Consider the following 18,000-nt stretch of genomic DNA (forward strand, 5'->3'; position numbering starts at 1 on the left):
AGGAAGTTAGATGGGCGGATGAGATTAAGAAGTTTGCAGGGACGACATGGCCATAATTAGTACATGACCGGGGTAGTTGGAGAAGTATGGGAGAGGCCTTTGCCCTGCAGTGGGCGTAACCAGGCTGATGAGGATGATGACATGGTCACTGGACTACTCGTCTTCACTAGTGCTGCCATCGTCATCCCTGCTACGGTCCCACAGCGAGTGCACCACGACATATTGTGGAACAGCAGCCCACGCCGAATGCACCCAACCACACGCAGGGCCGGTTGGCGTAAGTTCGTGGTCGTCTTCTGCTGCCAGCCACTTGTACTTGCGCCGGAGCAGGTCCTTAAAAGGCAAAGATCCGGGCTTCTTTCATGACCATGTCGCACTACACTGCCAGGGACCAATCACGCATTTCGGCTACGTGTGCTGCAAGCTTGGCCTACAGCTCCTGAAAGTGTCCAAACTTCGGCATGTGGGAAATTCCTCACTTGCCGTCACAGGTGAAAATTTCGCTTCGCTGCAGTTGCCACTCTCGCACCACTTGTTCAGAAACATCGAACTTGCGGCCCCCCTGTGCAGTGATTTGTTTCTTCGGCGTAAAGGAAGGCAGCCCTCTTGAACACTGTTGTGAATGGGTGCCGAATGATTAGTGGGCCTGGAGCATTCATGACGACTGAGGAAGCATGGAAGTAGCATGTAGCTGGCAGTCAAGTCGAGTGCTCCAAACCAACGCCTTTGGACAAACTATAGAGAAAAACCTGTCAGCGGTGTCTGCTCTTCTGTGAGCTACCAATACTCCCCACAAGCGCCGCTGTTCTGAGGGTGCCGCCGCGAATAGCACAGCGGTGTTTCCATCAACTATCGATATCTCCCCATGAGTGTTGTGTGCACTGTAAAACTCTAAAAAATGTTGAAAAACCCTTCCGAAAATGAACAAACACGCGGGATAGCGAAAAGCTATGAGTAGGGCCATACAGCAAGCATAAAAGTATAACCATGTTGTAGCTCCTGTTGGTCTCGCTTTTTTGGCGATGCTATGTTTGGGTTTCGATTGTAAGTCCACCCCCCCCCCCCCACTTCATGTTTGAAATGCGAAAAAATAGGCCGACTTACAATCGTGTAAATACGGTATACATGTGGGGTTCTTCTAAAGGGGAGAGGGCGTAAGACAGGCGTGTGCAGCACCAAGCGAAGGTGTGTTAGCTTGTTGAATTGAGAATAAAGGAGTGCTGTGCACAAGGCCAGGGACCTGGCCATCTGTCAATCACGTTCAACGCCCGTGTGTCAGCTGGCATGTCAATGGCGTGCACAGCAGCCCTCTATTACTTGTTTCACTGGTGGTTGTAGGCTATCGTGTCTCTGAAAGAGATAATAGAAGGAGCGGCAGAAACCGGTGTTCATTTTCTTTTCTTTTACAACCCGCCACGTCCGCCACCAAGGTGTGTGAGTGGTGGCGCAGGCTAACGCACCCAGGGGTCTACTAGGAAACATAGATACCCAAGAAAGTGGATGGGGAAACGGCGTCGTGGTAGCTCAATGGGTAGAGCATCGCACGTGAAATATGAAGGTTGTGGGTTTCGTCCCCACCTGCGGCAAGTTGTTTTTTCATCCACTTTCATTTACATTAATTTGTTGTTTCTTTATTTCATTTATTAAGCACAAGTAATTTCCCCTACGTTTTATTTTTTTTATTTATTCAGGAATACTGCAGGCCTTTGAAGGCCCAGGCAGGAGGGGAAAGGTAGATACAAAAAAAAAAAAGAAAACACAATAGATTGATGAAGGAGTAAAAAAAGAAGCTCCGGAAGAAATGTAATACAAACTACAAATGCATATGAGTAAAGCCTGTAAATAATGCATAGAGAGTGGCAGATACTAATTGAAACATTGTTTCACAAGCACAATACCAAATCACTGGAAATGTAATAGAAAGAAAGAGGAGTGCATAATTCAAAGTTATTGCAGCGCGTAAATCAATAAATATTGCACAATGATGCAAATTGAAACGAGATTTTGTAACATCAAGCACTAAATTAGATAGTAATAGACGCTATTGAGTCAGTGCTGAGAAGTTTGTTATAAGGTAGGCTGTTCCAATCTGTTACTGTTCGAGGGGAAAAGGAAGACATAAAGACATTAGTTCTACCATTATAAGGCGTTAATGAGGCAGCCTGGCGATGTCTTGTTCGGCAGGCAGTAAGGGGTATTATGTAAGGTTTCTGGATTTACGTTGTATCATTTCTAGCACATCGATGTTAGTTTTAGTATAGGGATCCCATACAATAGCTGCATACTCGAGTTTAGGATGGACAATGGAGGTGTAGGTGATAAGTCGGGTTTCAGAAGGAGCATGTTTTAATTTATGCCTGAGGTAGCAAAGCTTCTTGAAGGCTGAGTCGCAAAGATGAGAGATGTGCAAGTTCCAACTAAGCTTACTGGCTATTGTAACACCGAGGTACTTATATTCATTCACCTCCGTAAGAGGTTTGGATGCTAGGCTATAGGTAAACGGCAATTTATTAATTCTTCTAGGGATCTTCATAAATACTATTTTATCAATGTTAAGCTGCATATCTCAGCGCACACACCAAGCTAGTATGTCTTGAAGGTTAGAGTTTAGAATAACTTTATCTTGTTGGCAGGTGATCTCATTGAAGAGGAGACAGTCTTCAGCAAATAGTTTTATTTTTATGGGTTGAGTAACAGCGTCTACAATGTCATTAATATGTATGTTAAATAACAATGGTTCAAGAACACTACCCTGGGGTACACCAGAAGTGACAGGAAGGATGCTGAAAGAACAATTATCAACTACTACGAATTGTGTACGGTTAGAAAAATAAGCGCAAATCCAATTGAAGGAATGTTGAGATGTTCAAGATTTTCTATTAGCTTTGCGTGCGATACAAGATCAAATGCTTCCCTGAAGTCCAAATATATGATGTGTTTGCCCTGATTTGTCGATAGTGCTATCGAGACTGTGAATTACAGTGGTTCATTGTTTTGGTCCTTGGTGTCAGTGTTTGTTGGCCTTTTATGATAACACAGACAAGGAAGAGCACAGGACTGGTGCTGTCCTGTGCTAGAAAGCACGAGCGATGCACATTAATGCCCACACCAACCCCCTTGGCTGACACAGCGATCACCCGCAGTTTTGAGAGCACAGGAGAGCGCTGGCCCTGTGCTCGTCTTTGACCTTGTGTTTTTTGGCGCTTTTTAAAATGAAGTCTTGAGCTAAACTTTAGTGTAGTGGTGTACCATCTATGGCCTTCCATGCAGAAGGTGTGGGTTCAATTGCCAATGTCCATCTATTTTCGTTAAGATTTTTTTTTGGCGGAGGAGGGAGGGGGGGTATTCTAGAGTAGAGGAAACATTACAAATAGCCGATTTCACCACATTCACAAGTTAGCAGCAGCACTTATCCTTTGTTTCTGCTGACGGCTGCAAAGAAATCTTGCGAGCAATCATAAACATATGCATTATTAGATATGTACATGTTAGCAGGCGACTACAAATTGAAATAATAGCAGTTACAGCTACAGTACTGTGCAATTTCTACATTGTATATATGCTCACAGCAATGCGGCGAACGCCCGCGACATCATCCGTCTCTTTTTGCTTCATATAGCGTGAGCCAGCGAACATTCCGCGTAGTACTGCCGTGTCTATATCCGTTTTACGAAGTTCATCTTGAAATTTCGCCCCATAGTCCAGTCTTAACAAGAGAAACTGCATAGGAAAGATACATGGGAACACACTTGGTTCACATCAACTGGGAGTAGACAACACTTGCATCACCGCATGATGGAGCCGGCGCATAGCGATGGCCGCCTGGTGTAAAAGTTGAAGGGGAACACTGTGGCATAAGGAGAGGGTAATGTTTGACCATTTGTACCTGTGTTATTACAGCACACTGACATGAAATTCTAGTGAGAGGGTATTGCTTAAGACACACTTCTGTGTCTAGGTATACAACAAAAACCATTTCAGGGACCTTTTAAAAAATATTTTGCCAGGAATTGGTACGTCAAGGTGTGAAGTTGGCAACTCCATAAGTCTTGTGCAAAACAGATACAACAATTAAGTAAATGTTGTCTGTCAAATCATTATAGGAAAAATATCATGACTTCATTGCATCTTTCTGGCAATTGTTACATTGTTTACGGGACATCTGCAAGAGTATAAATTTCAAATTAGTGGTATGTTGAGGAACGTTGAGTAATGATAGTGCTGATGTCGTGAGGTCATGCTCATGTAATTTGCACACTGACGTTACAGCATTAATACTACATACAGTAAAACCTCATTAAACCATACCCGCTTAAACAGTAGTTTCGTTTTAAAAGTAGTAAAGTCAAATCCCCGACTCAGTGGCCATTGAACATAATGTGTTTTGTATCCACATAAACGGTACCAGTTTATTGTGTACATGTTGGTTAACACATAGTGTTTCCACTTTTCGTCACGCAAACACAGCTGTGCGTTGTCTCCATTGGGCGGCCTGGCAGAACAACAAGCTTCAGAGATCATAGCAACGGCCTCCAAGCGCCTTGTGTGTTTGCGCATGAAGCCACATCAACATAATTTCGGCGCCGTGCCAAAGAGCATTGTAGCCTCATGCAAGCGAGGACTCATTTCATGCCGAAGCTCGGATAAAAAAGGCGCCGGGTGCTCAGCATATAAAAAAAAAATTAAACATTGTTCATGCTATCAAACGTGACACGAAGTCGGCGCTGGCACGCGAGACGGATCTGCTGTTGACTGCTATGTGTGGCATTCGGAACGCGAAGAAGTTGCTCGGCAGTGCTGCTGTGACTGCGAAGAGATGTAGGCTACGACATTCGACATTTCACCATCGTTGCCTCTGTTGTTGCTGAAGTGTCGACTAGCGACAGTGATGAGGACGACACGGAAAGCAACAACAGTACGGGCGATTCAGGCCCGACAGTGGCAGAAGCTGTGCATTATGTCAGCCTCATCAATGCAATCATCCGATGAGAACAGCACCCGGCAATGAAAAAGGCATCCCGCGACTTCTGTAGCGCTACCGCACGCATGCATGAAGAATACGTAATGCCAACGAGGAATCTGCCATGCGAGCGTTGGTCGAGAAAAGGGGGCTGGCTGGAAAGCTGGCACGCAGCTTCAGTAAGCTTTAGGCTGCTGTTGTCGCTGCTAGGCCGCGGTGGCATCATACAAAGATAACGCTTTTGTCCTGCGAAGCGAATAAATACTGCATGTCTTTTTCCCCTTTCATCGCACTCTCTCTGAGTTCCGTGTTTCGTTTTTGACAGGTAAGTGGGCAATCTCATGCTATTTCGGTTAGACAGTACTACCGTTTAGTACATACTTATTCCGAGCTCCAGCCAACTACCGTTTAACGAGGTTTCACTGTACCAACTTGTTCAGTGTGACATTCTTTTAAGCCTAGCATCAATTTTGTGTGCTTTAGGCGTACCAACACATGCAATTTACCAAATTGCAACATGTTTTGTTGTGGAGTCACCTGTTATGGTGCCGAGCAAGAGGTTGTGGGTTCAACAGTGGCAGTTGCATTTGACAGAGGTGCACATTAAAAAGGCCTCCACTATAAGTGGTGTGTATCGCAACCCCAGTGCTGCATTGGCATGTCAAGTCTCATCAGGCAGTCAGAGTTGTAAACTTGATGCTGCAGTTCTTGAAATGAGATTTTTGCCAGTTTGTGTAAAAGAAGTTGTAGGCCTAAAAAAGAAGTGCTCCTGACAGTTAGTTAATTTTAACTTTTTCATTTGACTCCAACAAATGCCGGTGAGTTTGTTAAACCTCACCAAATTGGCTCAAACAAAGCAATGCACTTTGTAGAATTTCATTTCCCACTTTGACAAATTCTAGTTCTAACACAATTGACCATCTTATCAAGTTAATGTTAACAGAAGCCAGCTGCCTAGACAAATTACAGAATGAGACTGCGCTTTCATGTTTCTTAAAAAAAGAAAAAAAAAGTAATTCCATGTCATCTTTACTACTAATGTGAATTTTGTGCAGAGGCAACATTGATAGACATAGCCAAGTTTGCAAAAAATTACTTGGCAAATATAGTCAACACCTGGGATGACGAAATTGCGAGGCAATGAAATTCTCACCGCAACAACATATTTTCAGATCTCTGGTGAATGCTCATAGGAGCCAATGCATTTCATATCTCAAGACAACGAAACTTTCTTCTACAGCAATACGAAATTTTCTGTGACTGAATTCTGCAGATTATCTACTCCCATAATGCTAGCACTGTCCAAAAACTGCTCAGTTGCATTAATGCAGTGATTTGGGCTTTGCATTGCAGTTGCATTGGTTGTGCCTTTAAATTGCTTAAGCTACTGCCACAGCGCACTTACGTGACTGTTGCCATTTTTGTTACAAAAAGTAATGCACCTGGCAGCAGGAGACAGTGACGATGACAATGATTGTGGTTTATTCTTTGCAATGGGTGAGTCAGTGTCCTGACTGGAAATTCGATCTAAATGTTGAAAAACAAAATTAAGACAAACTAAACCTTGCAGTGGGCAAATTTATACCTTGTGTGCCATCACGGCATGGGCATACATGAATAACTGCGTGGCATGTTGATCCGTGATTGCTGACTGGCCACATCCACATGCGAAGACTGCAATGATGCTTTGTGTACCGTGCACATGATCATGTGTGCGCAGTGTGGTGCTAGGGTGTGTGAGTGGTGTGTGGCAATCTGCCTTGCCAACCTGCCAAGATGGCGCCTCAAACCAAAATGCGGAAATTTTTTATGCTACTAGATAAGGCTGTAATTATTGCTCATGTTGAAAAGGGCAGGAAGATGGAGATCACCGACAAATTTAGAATTGTTTGCAGCTCACTGTCTACAATTTTGAAAAACAAGGTCTCCAGTCTCGCTGCGCTCAGGAATTGTGCGGTAAAACGTGTTCGGCTGTGATTGCAAATTGTTTTAGCTCTTTAAGGGCCTATTTTGTTTCGCCCTATGCGACCACCCAGGGTCGATTTTTTGTATTGCAGATTCCAATTCTCCTTTGGGACTTACTTCAAAAAAATTTACTGTAATTTTTCTAGGGTGACTGTAAAGTGAGAAAAATATATTTTGAGTGCGTATATATGTACTCTTGAACATAACTAACCCTTATATATAGCTTTCATTGATTACGAGAAAGCGTTTGATTCTGTCGAAACCTCAGCAGCCATGGATGCATTATGGAATCAGGGTGTAGACGACGCATATGTAAAAATGCTGAAAAATATCTATAGCGGCTCCACAGCCACCGTAGTCCTCCATAAAGAAAGCAACAAAATCCCAATAACGAAAGGCATCAGGCAAGGAGATACGATCTCTCCAATGCTATTCACAGCGTGTTTACAGGAGGTATTCAGAGACCTGGATTGGGAAGAATTGGGGATAAAAGTTAGTGGAGAATACCTTAGTAACTTGCGATTCGCTGATGATATTGCCTTGCTTAGTAACTCAGGACAAATTGCAATGCATGCTCACAGACATGGAGAGGCAAAGTAGAAGAGTGGGTCTAAAAATTAATCTGCAGAAAACTAAAGTAATGTTTAACAGTCTCGGAAGAGAGCAGCAATTTACAATAGGTAGTGAGGCACTGGAAGTGGTAAGGGAATACATCTACTTAGGGCAGGTAGTGACGGCGGATCCGAATCATGAGACAGAAATAATCAGAAGAATAAGAATGGGCTGGGGTGTGTTTGGCAGGCATTCTCAGATCATGAACAGCAGGTTGCCATTATCCCTCAAGAGAAAAGTTTTTAATAGCTTTGTCTTACCAATGCTCACCTACGGGGCAGAAACCTGGAGGCTTACGAAAAGGGTTCTACTTAAATTGAGGACGACGCAACGAGCTATGGAAAGAAGAATGAGTGATAGGTGTAACGTTAAGGGATAAGAAAAGAGCAGATTGGGTGAGGGAACAAATGTGAGTTAATGACATCTTAGTTGAAATCAAGAGAAAGAAAGGGGGCATGGGCAGGACATGTAATGAGGAGGGAAGATAACCGATGGTCATTAAGGGTTACGGACTGGATCCCAAAGGAATGGAAGCGTAGCAGGGGGCGGCAGAAAGTTAGGTTGGCGGATGAGATGAAGAAGTTTGCAGGGACGACATGGCCACAATTAGTACATAACCGGGGTTGTTGGAGAAGTATGGGAGAGGCCTTTGCCCTGCAGTGGGCGTAACCAGGCTGATGATGATGATATGTACTCTTCATTCATGAATAACAACAATAAAAAAGGAAATAAATTTATAAGAATTAAAAATTTGATGCATTGTTATGTACACTTAGTTCAAGGCTTTGAAAATGTGCACACGAGAATATTTTGCAAGACTCAAATATTCCTGCTCTTGCACTAATATGTGCTTCCATAGCGTAATAGAACTGCGTAGGTGCGCACACTCAAGAAAACTGTGTCGTTGTGTCCCCATCAAAAAAGCAAAATGTGCGGCAAACTTCCGCTAATCTTCATCTTGTCGCCAACCAGAGGCAATCAGTTTTCGCGAGTGGCCAAAAAAAACAAAAACAAAAAAGCAACGGAAACGCATGCACGGCAGCATCCTTCCTATGCGGAACCCTATGAGCACTAAACGAGCGAGAGACAGGTGATAGCCCTTTGAGCGATTGGTAATGGATAGCCATCAGTTTTGCAAGCGCAAGAAGCCGAAACCGCCTGAGGAACGAAACCCAAACCGTCGCCCGCCCATGCGCGCGCCAATGCCCGAGCAGTAGTATGTAGACGCTTGGGAGCAAACTAGCTCTAAAACAAACCATGCAACGAAAACCAAGAGAGGGAGGCGCGCGAAAGAAATTACCCGTTTCCCACCCAGTGGCAGCACATGACAGAAAAGAAAAAGTTTGGAAATTGGCGTGCTTTTTAAACGTACAGACGGCGTCGTAAATATATGGCAACGACCATTTTCGGACTTGTTCGCAACGCCGTACATATACGTCATTGACCCTTAGAGGGTTAAGCACGGCAGCTTTATTGCCACTGAGCAGGCATCGTGTGCTGATGCAGCAGCACTGGAGGAGGAGCATGTGACAGCAGTGCCGCCGTGGGCACCGTGCCACCGTCGCTGGCCAGTGCATGGGGCGAACTTTGTGCCATGGAAAATGAAGTTCCCGATGGCCTAAGTGTTGATGAGTTCATGTGCACGGATGAAGGTGTGCATGAGGGAATGACTGACCGAGGCCATCATGAGTAAAGTGTTCGAAGCTAACGACACCGAGGGCCACCAAGGACTAAAAACTCAAGAGAAAAAGACGAACCCGTGGGATGTGTTAGACACCTTTGAAACAATTTGTTCATTTTTTGGCAAGTGCAATGATGACGTGGCAGTGGACCACCTTTCGCACTGCGAAGGCATAGCTGTCAAGTTGCTGCAAGGCAAAGTAAGGAGAAATAAGCTTACCGACTTTTCGCAAGAAGTTTTTGTCTTTTATGCCATTTCCTTGTCTTTTGTATCTTGCTCATTCTCATGCCAACGAAATTCCCGCAAAAGCGAACTTTTTCGCTTTCCTCAGCAGCGATTTTGTTATTGTGGGTTTCGACTGTATCCAAAGCTGCAAAGAGGAAGAGAAGTGCCATCACACTCGTCTGCTGTTCTTGACTCGCCTAGGAGAACTTGGAGCAACCTTAGTAATGTAAGCACAAAATTAAGAAGAGAAATGACTCTAGAGTAGCCCTTAAATTTAAGTGGGATTCTTGCAGAGCTATTTTTTCACTTGTTCATTTAACAGACGTCAGCAGAAGAATAGAAGCGCGAGACAATAATGGGCTGTGTGCCTTGTCCTTCAGTTCTGCTGTCCACGTCTGCTAAGCACATTCACACGTTCATGATACTCAACCAACATGTCCAGCTGGGTTTGTTGACCATGATATTTTGCATGATGTGGTGTAGTACATTTTAAAAATAAATTTCACAGTTCATGCCAGCTAGAAAACAAAGTTTCTTAATACGGTTGAAACTTGATAAAACGAACATAGATATAATAAAGTAAATCTTATACAGTTAAACCTCGATATAAGGAGCCTTGATTTAATGAAATTTGTAATATAACAAATTATTTTCTTTACCAGATCTTATTTTCACTGAAACCATTTATCTTTGTTTTCGTAATTTAACAATATTTTGGGCTATTTCAAACATGTACTTAGAGCCTGAATGGCTAGTTAAGCTAGCAATAAACTAAATATGTTGGCCAAGGCAGCATCCTTCTGCATAAAAGTTATAGGAGAGAAAAGCCATCGAAGTGTTTGTGCCGAGACATATTAAGCAGGAAGCGCCACTGCACCATTTGTTGCATCGGTAAACAACTTGCAGAGGACCTGCATGCGGCAGCTTGCAGTGCTAGGAGCAACACAAAAGTTGACGATTCCTTCTGCGCGAGGGAGATGGAGAGGGAGCAAATATGCAGAGGGGGGGGGGATCGCAGGAATGCGTGCCTATCTGCCCTCTCCTTCAAGCGTTCTTGTCTCCTCGCATGTGGACCACGCTCACGGTGTATCTTGCAGGTAATCTGTGGCAAGTGCAAAGCTGAGCAGAGGCGGTTTGTGCTTTCATGCGCATTGTGTACCCACACATTTAGTGAATTAACACTGCAAGCTGGGCGAGTTGGTGATTAAACATGTTCCTATGGGTGGGCAGCGCAACCCGGACGAAAGATGAGAGGAAGTGCACAATACGAGTGCACTTCCTCTGTCTACTTGTAAACTGGGCCTCGTTGTCGGAAACAACTGTTCGTGGCAACCCAAATCTGCTGAACATGCCCCGCAACGCTTCAACAGTGTTATCTGCGATGGTTACTTTAAGCGGAACAACCTCGATCACACATTTAGTGCTGGCGGTCGTGTAATATAAAGTGTCGAAGACACTGTTCGAAGTGTTCACTCGTGTTGTGGCAGTGAGCTTGTAGTCATCGAGTGAGATCTGATCATGTTTGTGATTTAACGAAGTTTTTGGTGCATGTACAACTTCGTTATATTGTCACGTGGTAGTGACCGTAAAGAACTCAGTAGCAATACTGTGAAAGATGAAACTAACTTTTATTGGGTGAACCTGTGCCCACAAAAACAGGCTACGGTCAAAGAACCGCGACAGCGGTGAACACAGTCGGTGATCGTTGAAATCTGTTCAGTGAGTCAAGCGGGCAGGCTTTTATACATCAGTCGTCGAATGTTCCAGAGTAATCGCCGGGACCCGCATGCCTTCCACAAAGTTCTACACCATTCGCGTCGCGTATACATGCAGTCAAGTTACACAAGGTTCGGCGACAACAGACAGCGAAGCATCGATAACATTCTAGAAACTTCCGATACATGTAGGTGTGTCCTGTACTAGCGATAACATTCCTTAGTTGGTAAAGCGCTCACCTGTAAAAGATAAACAAGTTCACGTGTCAATATCGAAGTTTGACTGTACAGCTTTATTGCCAATACCTTTGTGTAATGAGCATAGGCTTATAAAGATTATTATATCATCATCAGCAGCAGCAGTCTATTTTATGTCCACTGCAGGGCGAAGGTGTCTCCCTACGATCTCCAAGTACCCCTGTCCTGTGCCACCCGATTACTCCTAGCGCCTGTGAATTTCTTAATTTCATCTCCTCACCTAGTCTTCTGCCATCATCGACTGGGCTTTCCTTCTCTTGGCACCCATTCTGTAACCCTAATGGTCCACTGGTTATCCAACCTATGCATTACATGACCTGCCGAGTGGAGTAATGGACGTACGTTTATTGAGGTAGTCGTTTAAGTAGCCAAACTCTGGCATGACGTCATGTCACTCAGGCATTGACGCATGCGCTCTTCGCGTGCGTGAATTGCTGACATCACATCAATTCCTTCCCCTTAGGAAGAGCTCTAGAAACAGTCTGGCACCTTGTGACGCCGGTTTGATCGGCGAATTGGAACTGCCAGGGGTCCAGCGTTGGCAGTACCCGTGTCGTGCTCTTCCGGAACTCGAGTGTTGGCAGCTCCCGTTTCGTGTTCTTCGTTAGCCGAGGAATCGGGGCTGGTACCCGAAAAGCCCGCCAGAGGGTCTGCATCTTTGTTTGGTGGGGCTAACCCTCCGTTTCTTTCAGCGCCTTCCTCGTTCATCGATGTTGGTTGTTGAGCCTCTGCGCGGTGTCGTAGCTGATCTTCATGACGCTCACATAGTTCCCCATCCTCCGTCTTGACCATGCTCAGGTGGGCGCCCCTGGTATTCTGTATCACTCCAGGTCTCCAGCTGCCACCTGCCCTATAGTCCTTGCACCGGACCGGTTGTTCGGGCGAGTGTCTGGGCGGAAGTGCTCCTGCAGCAGGAAAAGGTCGTGACACCACATTATCCAACAAAGTACGTGGTTCAAAACCAAGAAGCAAGAAGACAGGTGTCTTTCCGTTTTGGAGTGGGGTGCGCCGATAACGCAGTAGCCATCGGGCCACGCGCCTTTCAAGGGTACCATGCACGTTTTTGCGCAGGCCTTCTTTAACAGTGCGTACTGCCCTTTCTGCCAGCCCGTTAGATTGCGGATGATATGGAGGAGATCGTAGGTGCACTATGCCATTATCTTCCATGAATTGGCGGAACTGTCTACTTGTAAACTGGGCCCCGTTGTCGGAGACAACTGTTCGTGGCAACCCAAATCTGCTGAACATGCCCCGCAACGCTTCAACAGTGTTATCTGCGATGGTTACTTTAAGCGGAACAACCTCGATCCATTTGGTTTGCGAATCCACTACGATCATCAACATTCGTCCTTCGACTGGTCCTGCAAAATCAATGTGGATTCTAGACCATCGCTCAAATGTGTCCGGCCACGGAACCGGCTCTTGCGCGTGTGGCATGCTGCAGTTTTGCTGGCACACTGCACATGCGTGTACAATATTCTGGATATCCTTGTCAAGTCCGGGATACCAGAAAAGTGCTCGTGCCAGATTTTTCATCGCCGACATGCCTTGATGGGTATCGTGCAGCAGCTGCAGCATTGATTCCCGAGCTGCGGCGGGTATCACGGCCCGATGGCCCCAATAAACAATACCATGGCTGCATGTCAGCTCGTGTTTCTTTTGAAACGTAGGTCGTAATGCTTCTTGTGTGGCCGGCAATTTCCTTGGCCAGCCTTTCCGAACGTAACGCATAACTGCCATGAGCGTGCTATCACGTGCTGTCATTTCGGCCAAATTGTGCGACGACACCACCCCTGTGTTCAGATGGTCTGTTAGCAGCACGTACTCCCGTTCATCTTTCAACATTGACTTAACTGTCTTGTCATCATGTGGTGCTTGCACGGGAAGACGGCTCAATGCGTCGGCCACAATTATGTCGTTTCCCGGTCAGGCCTTTTGTGCTAATGCGGTGACCAAGGAATTTCACTTCCGACTGACGGAATCTGCATTTGAGCGGGTGAAGTTTAAAGGGGTGGAGACATCAAAATTTTCGTTCATGCATTTGTTGATTCAAATGTTGCGTCATGCTTCAGGGAGCACGGTACACACAGTGGGATTCATATATATCTGATAAATAATTTAATAATAGCATTATTATACCGAGCGATTTCGGTTTCGGTTTCTGGGCTCCGGGGGATGCTATGACATCACAGAGGAGGAAACGCAACATGGCGTGGTCACGTGGACCACAAAAAATAGTGACTTAAAACTATGCTGCGTCGTCTGCTCGCGCATACGCGTGCTCTGCCAGCAGAGGTCAACAACTGGCGATTCGAAGTGCATGTCGCGATGATTATAATTATTGCGAAGAGCGACAACAACGGTAAGAAAATATTGCGGCTTGTGAGAGTCGGTGATTCATTCCGAAGCGCCGTAATTTAGCTTTGAAGTAAACCGGAAAAGGGCTAGCAACGATATCGGCGGCACCGAACGATCAGAGGCGGTGAAGCTGCCGTCGGTGCCAGACTGACCACTCCTCGGTCGCTGATTGGCCGCTTCGCCGTACGGCTGCCGCACAAATGGATCCCGGGCCCGTCCTCTCTACGGCAAGGAAATCTCGCCGTTCGTGAGCAAAATCACTGGCGCACGGGGGCCTGCGAACGGCAAACGGCGTTCGGCGAGATTCCGTGCTGGTAATGTGGACGGGCCCTCACATTGAGAAAGGCCAAGCGAACGAGAGACCGCTCCGAGCTGCTGAACTATGCGACTATGCGAGGAGAGAAGCGGACAACACGAACGCCGCATATCCTGGTCCCTTTCGGAGTCGGCCGGCTAGTGTTACACTCAAACGTGTAAAGGCCCGTCGGCAGGGCAACTCGCCGCACGCAGTTTGCCGTTCGCGGGCCGGCGTGCGGCGTTCGTATTGTCCACTTCTCTCCTCTTGTGTCCGTGCCTGCACGCCTTACCCCTTCTTTGCATTAAGAAAGGATTTCTATATGCCTGTAGCTCGGTCGTAGTGGAGGCTATGCTCGGTTGCTCGGCTCAGCAGGCTCCGTAATCGGCATTTCATCGCTACTCATCATACGTCACGTTTTTGTGCTAGTGTGCTATGACGTCAATATTTTCGTTCCTCCTCTGTGACGTAGTAACTGCCGCGCTAGCGATGGGTCTCGACTACGAGAAGGAGTTTTTAATGACTTTTTGGAGCTGAATTAAAATTATTTTGAAATGTTTGCAGCGTCCAATACCTCGTTCTGGGTGTCCTTGCATACGGAAGCAGCCTACAACATGCTTTTTATAGCCTCAAAATTTGGTGTCCCAACCCCTTTAACACCGGCTTCCCTGAACTGCTGGAACACCTTGCGCAACGTGTCACAATTTCCTCTTTTCTTGGCGACCACCACATCGTCTAAGTACACTTGCACACCTGGTAGACCTTGCAACAGTGCTTCCATTTGCTTCTGAAAAACCGCCGGTGCTGACGCCACCCCAAACGGTAGCTGGTTGAAGCTATACAACCCGTATGGCGTGTTTACCACCAGCTGCTTCTTTGTTGCTTCATCTATTGGTAGCTGGTTGTATGCATCCTTCAAATCTATTGTACTGAATACTTCCCCTCCGCTGAGCTTCCCAAATATGTCCCTTATCTTTGGCAGCGGATATTGTTCCATGTGGCATGCTGTGTTGACTGTCGTTCTAAAATTGCCACACAAGCAGATGGAGCCGTCCTTCTTGATTACCCGAACGAGTGGTGCCGCCCACTCGGCGCTGGCGACCTGCGTCAGTATGCCTGTGTCAGCCAACCTTTCGATTTCTGCATTTACAGGCTCTTGTAGCGCGTACGGTATAGAACGGGCCTTACAGAATCGTGGTACGGTTCCTTCGCGTAACTGTAGATAAACCGGAGGCCCCTTGATTAATCCTAGCCCTGGCGAAAACAGATCGGCATATGCCGCCCTTAGCGTAGCAGCAATGGCAATTTGGTCAGCAGCTGGCGCCTTACCGTCGTTGACGTCCACGTTGAGCACTGGGCCTTGCGTCTTGCCCACACAGGTTTCGGCCTGAACAGCCGAGCACCACTAGCGTCGCGTTGGCGGTTTTCCCATCGTAGGTGACAGGAATTGTCAGCTGTCCTTTCACCGGTAGTCTCCTTGGGAAGCAACTCAGTTGAAACGACGACCTGTCAGCCTGGGCCAACGGTGGCGATGCTGGGCATAAGTTGGCCATGTCACTATTGACACTGGTGACCCTGTGTCCACTTGCATCTTCACAGGCACCCCTTTCCACTGTAACGTTCGCCATATCGGCCAAACCAGTCCTGTTGACGACTCACGGAGGCGTAACAGGAACTGTCCGTAGTCCTCGCTGTCCGATGAAGGTTCCTCACAGTGTGCTACATTTTCTTGGCGTGGCTTGGAATTGCACATTGAAGCCAGGTGTCCCCTCTTCCGACAAGACAAACACTCAACGTGGCTGAACCTGCATTTGGCGGTCTTGTGGGTGTCGCTTCTGCAGCAAAGGCAGCCGGTCTGTACTTCATTGTTCGATTTTGCCATCTTGTCTGGCTGTAGTCTTCTGAAGAACTTCTGCCACTCTTCGTTCGCACTGCGTGGACGCCCTCTCCGAATGATCCATCTCCCATCTGTTGTACGTTGCATGCCGCCATCTCAGCGGCTAGCGCCACATCCTCTGCTTCCTGCAGCGTGAGCGTGTGCCTTGCTAGCAGATTACGACGCACTCCAGCATCCCATAGACCGCAGACAAGCCTGTCGCGCAGCATTCTCTCTAGCGCCTGGCCGAAATTGCACCTATCAGCCATTTTCCGTAGCTCGACAATGAAGTCGCTTATCGACTCGTCAGCCTGCTTATTCCTTGTGAAAAACTGATAAGACTCCGCTATCTCGTTGCCTTTCGGTGCAAAGTACTCAGCCAGTTTTTGAACTGCTGCTTTGTACGTCAGATCCTGAATCTTGCCAGGCGCACAACGGCCTGCCAGTAGATCTACCGTCTTGGTACTAAGGGCGGCAACAAGTAAGGCCCAACGCTTCTTCAGATCGACAATCTCGTGGGCTTCGAAAAAAGCTTCTAATCGCACCTGATATGCGTCCCACTTGTCGTCCCCTTCGTCAAAAATAGGCGGCCTGGCTTGCGTTGCCATGCTTTACCCTGGCCGTGGGAGTTAATCCTCGTTGCCACTGAAGTAATGGAAGCAGGAACAGGAATGAACATACATTTATTGAGTTAGTCGTTTAAGTAGCCAAACTCTGGCGTGACGTCATGTCACTCAGGCATTGACGCAGGCGCTCTTGGCGTGCTTGAATTGCCGACATCACATCACCCAGCTCTATTTCTTTCTCTTAATGTCAATTGCTAGCTAGCTATCTCTGTTTGCTCTCTGATAAACATCACTCTTCCTGTTTCTTAACGTTATGCCTAACATTCTTTGTTCCATCGCTCTTCTTGTGGTCCTTAACTTGTTTTCGAGCTTCTTTGTCAGTCTCCAAGTCTCTGTCCCCTATGTCAGCACCGGTATAATGCACTGATTGTATACCTTCCTTTTCAATGATAACGGTAAGCTTCCAGTTAGGAGCTCACAATGTCTGCTGTATGCGATCCAACCCATTTTTATCCTTCTATGAATTTCCTTCTCATGATCAGAGTTCCCTGTGATTTATCTACCTAGGTAAACATACTCCTTCAGACTCTAGAGGCTGACTGGCGATCCTGAACTCTTGTTCCTTTGCCCGGTTATTTATCATTACCTATGCATATTAATCTTCAACCCTACTCTGATACTCTCTCTGTTAAGGTCCTAATCATTTGTTGTAATTCATCCCCAGTGTTGCTGAACAAGACAATGTAATCTGCAAATCAAAGGTTGCTGAGATATTCGCTGTTGATCCTTACTCCTAAGCCTTCCTAGTTTAATAGCTTGAATACTTCTTCCAAGCACGCAGTGAATAGCATTGGAGAGATTGTGTCTCCTTGTCTGACCCCTTTCTTTATAGTTATCTTCCTGCTTGTGGAGAATTAAGGTAGCTGTGGAATCTCTGTAGATACTTTCCAAGATATTTACGTAAGCGTCCTGTACTCCTTGATCATGCAATGCCTCTATGACTGCTGGTGTCTTGACTGAATCAAATGCCTTTTCGTAATCTATGAAAGCCATATAGAGAGTCTGATTTTACTCTGCGGATTTCTCTATTACCTGATTGATGACATGGATGTGATGCATTGTAGAGTATTCCTTCCAGAAACCTGCCTGTTTTCTTGGTTTCCTAAAGTCCAGTGTTGCCCTTATTCTATTGGATGTTATCTTGGTCAATATTTTATATAATACTGGAAGTAAGCTAGAACGACAGAAAGCTGAGCTAGTTGGTAAGGATTCATTATGTAAAATAAGGTGAGGCGTGCAGACTAGACACAAGAAGAGGTCCAGAGCTTGCGGAGAGGAGGAGGTCCAGAGCTCGTGCAGATGAATTTTATGTCCTCTTTCTTTTTTTCGCCTCAGTGCTCCCTTCAGTTGATAGTTGGCACTTGTGTTGACCACTTCTCTTGTGTCCTGTCTGCAGGCCTCACCTTTTTTTGCATAATGAAGTAAGCTA

General features: G+C 46.2%; 1 protein-coding gene across 6 annotated transcripts in view; it reads left to right on the forward strand.

Annotated features, from left to right (window-relative positions):
- TTLL12 (Tubulin tyrosine ligase-like 12) overlaps positions 1–18,000 on the forward strand; it is a 386,517-nt gene that overhangs the window by 10,632 nt on the left and 357,885 nt on the right. The window lies entirely within an intron of this gene.

The sequence above is a fragment of the Dermacentor variabilis genome, unplaced genomic scaffold, assembly GCF_050947875.1.
Source record: "Dermacentor variabilis isolate Ectoservices unplaced genomic scaffold, ASM5094787v1 scaffold_14, whole genome shotgun sequence".
Lineage (NCBI taxonomy): Eukaryota > Metazoa > Arthropoda > Arachnida > Ixodida > Ixodidae > Dermacentor > Dermacentor variabilis.